This window comes from Euphorbia lathyris, chromosome 4 (assembly GCF_963576675.1).
Source record: "Euphorbia lathyris chromosome 4, ddEupLath1.1, whole genome shotgun sequence".
Taxonomy (NCBI): Eukaryota; Viridiplantae; Streptophyta; class Magnoliopsida; order Malpighiales; family Euphorbiaceae; genus Euphorbia; species Euphorbia lathyris.
Genome location: NC_088913.1, coordinates 42,019,209 through 42,026,372, shown reverse-complemented (window position 1 = coordinate 42,026,372; position 7,164 = coordinate 42,019,209).

The window sequence follows — 7,164 nt, the reverse complement described above, 5'->3', positions numbered from 1 at the left end:
GAACATTCCCAATTCGTTTTCCCTGTGCTCATTAACAAACCTATTTGGAGGCCTCAACATGTTAGGGTTCCCGTAGGACAGATTTGAGTATTGAGGTCTCCTCCAATCACTACCATAAAAGCTGTAAGAATTGGGGTTAGAATTATACCTTTGGTGATTACCCATAAAACTTACACTTTCATTGGTGTTGAGGCTCAGTTTCGTCATCAAGATATCCATTTTCTCATTTAAGTCGGCCATGGAGGGATTGGGAGCCTCATTCTCCAGGGCATGAATGTATTGTCTTGATGGGATAGTAAACTTTTGAGCTTGCCACTCGACTCTTTCTTGCCAATTCATTGATCAGAGAATGCTGAGAAAAAGTGAAGTTCTAGCACAAAAGTTAATAAGTAAAAGTATATAGAACAAATACAAAAGATATGAACAAGTATAGAAGTTATAAAGAATTATATATAAACAAGTATAAACGATATAAACAAAGGATATTCACAAGGAATGCCTAAACTAACAAATCGACCTTTGGTTCGATATTGCAGAAGAAATAAATCCCCGGCAACGGCGCCAAAAACTTGATTATTGGCGGTTGTCGGGTATTTATAGAATTAATCTACTATTCCCCGGCAACGGCGCCAAAAACTTGATGCGGATTCCGTGAAGAAGCCTCACTAAGGGATAAGTGTACCCCGTCGTTATCAAGTAATAAATTTCTGGTTAAGTCCAGGTTATCGTCCACAGGATTTATTTCTGCAAGTATCGAGCTACTTGGTTTCAGGAGTTATCTAGGATTAGGGGGTTTTGAGTTTGTTTGATTAAGTTAATCTACTCCTAGGTTGAATTACACTAATCCTAACTAAGTTATCTGATTCTATCTAAGTTATTCTATGCCTAATTAAGCTACTCTACCCCTAATTAAGTTAAACTACTCCTAATTGATCTTTCACTAGATGCAATTACCCGAAGGAACATGGTATGAACGATAATAATGAAGATAGATTGTTAGGTCTATTGAGTAAAAACCTAATCTGAGTCACTTGTATTCAAGGCGATTAACCCTACTTACCCTCCTGAGGTTCCTAGCGCATGATTCCCTAAGGCCGAAACTAGGTCTAAGGCTCAGTAAATTGGCGCTTAATCAACTAAGAGGTTGTCAATCTCCTAGGCTCTGACTAGGTCAGATTCAGCTCGCAATATGTGCCTAGTAGATTTTGGGGCTTTTGAATGAGTTAAACCAATTGAATAAAGCGTAAGACAGAGATTAGACAAATAATCATAGAACAAAATAAGAGCTAAATTATTATTAAAGGCGAAGAACAATGTCACAAGATACAATAAGCTAGGTTCGGCAACTGTATCAAAGAGTACAAACAAGGAAAGATAAAAGGAGATACAAAAATCCCTTTCAGGGAACCTGTTTACTCTGCAGCCAGCGACCTAATCTTAAGGACGAACCTTGATAATTCCTCGAGAAAAGCTTTGAAGGAGCTTCAATGGAGGTTTGAAGGATATGGAGGAGATGGAGAGGAATTACAAGGGGAAAGCTAAAGTAATTTACAAATAAATGAAAGATACTAATTTACATTGGAAAAACTCTATTTATAGGTGTGGCTCGGCCCTCTTTTTGACCTATTTTCGTGTTCTTATGCAGGTAGAAAGTCATGGGGTCCGTCGTGGCATCGTGGGGGCGGAATTGGTCTTTTTGACCAATTCCCGCAGGTCTGCTCGCCGAGCAGGCGCTACTCGCGACGAGCAGCGCCCTGCTCGGCGAGCAGGCCTCTGGCGGCCTGCTCGGCAAGCAGGCATCCTGCTCGCCCGAGCAGGCCTCTGGTGGCCTGCTCGGCGAGCAGGCCTCTAGGGGCCTGCTCGGCGAGCAGGCATGGCCTACGGAGGCCCGCTCGTCGAGCATTCTTGCCCGGTATGCCCCCGTGTACTTGCCGACTGTCGTCGATGCCTTTTTCGTCCGAACTTATACCTGCGCATGTACAGAAACTCCAAATAACATTAGTCCAAAGGCTAAATTGACCCGCCAATCGTTTATTTTGAGCAAACGCTTCGTTTGGTGCGACTTTTGACGGACCAATTAGCTTCAAAAGATAACGGAATTATACTATGCATGCTATTTTGGCCGTAATTGCCTAAATTGGTCATAAAACGAGCCTAAACAATGAAAAATAAATAAAACGTTTCCAATTCCTAACTAACTCATACAAAAGCATTTAAATGCGAGAAATGCTCGCTTATTAACTAAATAATGCTAAAACCCGTCCTAAAACCGTACCCAAAGATAGGGGTTTTTGACCCCTATCAGCGCTGTGATGAGATTGAAGAGGTCAAGCTGAGTGACCTCCGATATCTTCTCCAGGACAACTCTAACTTGCATACCAACATGCAAATCTTACATAAGTTTGTCACGGAGGTTCAATCTGAGTCAAAGAAACTTAGAAAGGATATCACAACGTTACAGAGCCAAGGGAAGGGCTCAAATAGAAATAAACCCTATGCTGAGTACGGAAATACTAGTCAGCATAAGCAATTCACTCAATGTGAGTGTTGTAAAAAAGGGGGGCACACAAAGGATGTGTGTTGGCATAACAAGCGGACTGTCCAATGTGACTTCTGCGGAAGAAAATGGCATACCACAAAAGTATGTTGGCATGCCCAACACAATAATTCTGACCATACTCAGTTCAACCCACAAAGGGTACCTTTTGTGATTTCTGTGGTAAGCCAGGCCACACCATAAAAGTATGCCGTCACAAGTTAAAATATGATTTTGCATCTGTTTATACTAATAAGAAAGGACCCAAAAGGAATTGGGTACCTAAAAATGAATAGTTTAAACTGCAGGTCAGCTTGACATGCGTGGAGAGGTCAAAACTATGGTATATAGACAGCGCATGCTCAAGGCATATGGCAGGTGATGAAACTCAGTTCATCACACTAGAGCTTAAACGAGGTGGAAGTGTAAGCTTTGGAGACAACAAGAAGGGTAAGATAGTCGGCTCAGGTACTATCGGAGGTAACCCAACCATTGAGTCTGTCTCCTTAGTTAAAGGTCTCAAATACAATCTGCTGAGTGTAGCTCAGCTTTGCAAGAGCGGCAGAAAGGTTGTATTTGATGATACTAAGTGTCAAATACTCGAGGGAAATACAAATGAATTAATATTAACTGCCCCTCATGTAGAAAATGTATACATGTTGAATTTAGAAAAACAGTTTTCTAAAAACATATGCTTAGTGTCTAAAGAGGATAACTCCTGGCTATGGCATAGAAGACTTGGACATGTTAGCATGGAACTTCTTGCCAAATTAGCTAGAAAGCAACTAGTTGAGGGATTACCCAAATTAAAATTTGAAAAAGATCAATTATGTAAAGCTTGTCAGCAAGGCAAACAAACTAAAAAGTCATTTCATAGCAAAAATATTGTCTCAACCAAGAGACCATTGGAATTGCTACACTTGGATCTTTTCGGACCTATCCAGCCACTCAGCTTGGGAGGTAAGAAATTTTCCTTGGTTATTGTAGACGATTTCTCTCGGTACACTTGGATCATCTTGCTGAGTAACAAGGATGAAACCTTTGAGATGTTTACTACATTGATCAAAAAGCTTGAAAATGACAAAGACCTAAGAGTAGCTCATATTAGAAGCGACAATGGTGGAGAATTCAAAAACCAACAGTTTGATGAATTTTGTGAAATCAGTGGTATTGACCACAATTTCTCCGCTCCTAGAACACCTCAACAAAATGGGGTTATTGAAAGGAAAAATAGAACTATTGTCGAAATAGCTAGGACTATGTTGAGTGAAAATAGGCTTCCAAAGTACTTCTGGGGTGAAGCTGTTCACACGGCATGTTACATACTGAATAGGGCTCTAGTTAGACCTATACTTAAGAAAACTCCATATGAGCTTTGGAAAGGACGAAAGCCCAACATTGGATACTTTCGTGCTTTTGGGTGTAAATGCTTTATACTCAATACAAAAGACAACCTTGGTAAATTTGATGCTAAAGCTGACGAAGCGATCTTTTTGGGGTACTCAACAAACAGTAAAGCATATAGAGTATTTAATAAAAGAACTCAGGTTGTAGAAGAGTCTGTACATGTTGAGTTCGATGAAACTGACCCTACAGGTAAGTCAGCTCAGCCTGAAGAAGATGAACCAAGCTTAGCTTCCGCTGATCAACAAGAAGCCTCCGTGTCATCTATACAGGAGCTGACCCAAGGTAAGCAAGAAATTGAAATATCATTTGCTGACCAATCTATTCCTGTAGAGATTGTAGAAACACCTCTTCCAAACGACTCAACATTGCCCAAAGAAATAAAGATACCAAGAGGACACACAGAAAAGTCCATCCTTGATGCGGCAAATAACAAGTTGATGACCAGAGATCAGCTTAGGAAATACCTCGGCAATGTTGCCTTCGTTTCAATGCTTGAGCCAAAGAATTTTGCTGATACTGAGCAAGATGAATATTGGATAAATGCTATGCAGGAAGAACTTGACCAATTCACCAGAAATGAGGTATGGGATCTAGTACCGAGACATAGAAATCAAAAGCCCATAGGAACCAAGTGGGTCTTTAGAAATAAACTAGATGAGCATGGAAATGTGATTAGAAACAAAGCTCGACTTGTAGCCCAAGGCTATAGTCAGCAAGAAGGTATAGACTATGGAGAAACATTTGCACCTGTTGCTAGGCTAGAAGCTATACGTATATTGTGTGCCTATGCTAGTTTCATGAATTTTAAACTATACCAAATGGATGTAAAAAGTGCATTTCTTAATGGCCTTATAAACGAAGAGGTATATGTTAATCAACCTCCTGGGTTTTAAGATTCAAAGTTTCCAAACCACGTTTATAAACTCAAAAAGGCCTTGTACGGCCTAAAACAAGCTCCAAGAGCTTGGTATGAGAGGTTGACCAATTTCCTGCTGACCAGGAACTATGTCAGGGGAAAAACTGACACAACCTTGTTTATTAAGAAAAAGGGTAAGCATACCCTACTTGCACAGATATATGTAGATGATATAATATTTGGTGCTACTGACGAATCTTTGTGCAAAGAATTTAGCCAACAGATGCAAACTGAGTTTGAGATGTCCATGATGGGTGAACTCAACTTCTTCCTTGGACTTCAAATCAAGCAAGGTAAGAATGACATCTTTATAAGTCAGTCTAAGTACACCAAGGAAATGTTAAAGAAATTCAGCATGGTAGATTGCAAACCAATATCAACCCCCATGGGTACTGATACTGTCCTATGCAAGGATGAGAAGAGTAAGTCAGTTGATAGTAAACTCTATCGAGGTATGATAGGTTCTTTACTCTATCTCACTGCTAGGCGACCTGATATTCAGTACTCAGTATGCTATTGTGCTAGATATCAAGCTGACCCCAGGGAATCTCATCTAACTGCTGTAAAAAGAATTTTTCGATACTTGCAAAGCTCAGTTGATGCAGGTCTATGGTATCCAACTTCAAATGACTTCACACTCATTGGATATACTGATGCTGACTATGGACGAGATAAGCTAGAACGGAAGAGTAATTCGGGAGGATGTCATTTCCTTGGAAGCTGTCTAGTATCTTGGTTCAGCAAAAAGCAATCATCCATAGCCCTGTCTACAACAGAAGCTGAGTACGTGGCTGCTGGAAGCTGTGTTGCACAAGTCCTATGGATAAAGCAACAGCTTGAGGATTATGGAGTCAAAACAAAGACAATAGAGATCAAATGTGACAACCAAAAGTGCCATTGATCTATCTAAGAATCCAGTCCAACACAGCAGGATGAAGCATGTTAGCATAAGGCATCACTGTTGAAACACCTTTCCACAAGATTTTGATTTGACAAAATCATCCATGATTAAGAGGCAATTAAATTTAAATGCTTTGATTTAATTGTACTAATGTGTTTGTTCAATATTGAGTGCAAGAATATATATATAAAGTAAAGACAGGACAAAAGTTAGCACAAGCAAAACTGAGCAAACGGAAACTCAATGTAAGCGGAGTGGAGTAGAACTCAGAAGCAAAACGAAGCTGACTAAAGTTAAAGATTTCTTCAGAAGCGGTTAAACAGAACGGAGCTGACCAAGAAGGAACTCAGCTCAGAAGTTGAACATCCAAAGATAAAGCTGAGTGACAGTCAGGACAGCATGAAGGATCCGTTCACTAAAGGACAAAGTCTGCCAATCTTTTGCACCAATAATTGGAACCTCGAAGACACACAAAAGACTAATTCCAAGAGACATGGGTCATTGGATTATTGGTAAAAGACAACTGGCACAAAAAGACAAGCCAAACGCAAGAAGACAAACCTGACGCATGAAGAAAACAGAGAAAGGGAATGGCGGAACAGTCTGAAGCTGACCAGAAATTGTTCCCCAAAAGAGCCGTTTTGGTGTTAATGGTAACAAAAATTCAAAGGATCCAAATCTGCAATTTCCTTCTATAAAAGGACAATGAAGAACCTTGGATCATCACTGAAGCATCAAGAGAAAAATACAAAGAGAGAAAATCTTGAAAGCACTCAAATACAAAAAGATCTTACACCAATTTTTCTATTCTCTGTGTAAATGCTAGATTGATTGTTGTGTAATCATCTAAAGTGTTCTTTAGTATAAAAAGAACAAGTTTCGTGATCAATAGGAATATTGAGAGTGTTAAGCTGAGTGCCTGGTTGTAAGCATTCAGTGGTAGAGAAATCTAGGTGCTGGGTTGTAGCACTTAGTAGGAGTTGAGTAGACGAATAGAGGAAGGTACTCTTGCATATTCAACTGCCTTGTAATTGGTTTGTGCTCTACCGTTAAAGAGCTCAGTATTGGATTCAAAAAGCCTGGAGGACTCTGGGGACTGGACGTAGGCAGAGAGGCCGAACCAAGATAAGTGATACTGAGTAATCTCTGAACTCTCTCTTATATTGTATGTGTTGTTTGCTATATTTACTCAGCATATAAATTGCCTAAGCTGACCCTGAGTAAATAAGTGGTGCTGAGTTAGAAGCTGACCTCCAAGAGTGTCAATTCTTAACTCACAAGAAAACAACTTTAGTCAACATCTGACTAAAGCTGTCTTGAAATATATCTCACCAAGCTGACCAAAAGCTGAGTTAATAAACTCTCAAAATAACTTCCAGTCAGCTTAATTAAAACGCGAAAAAG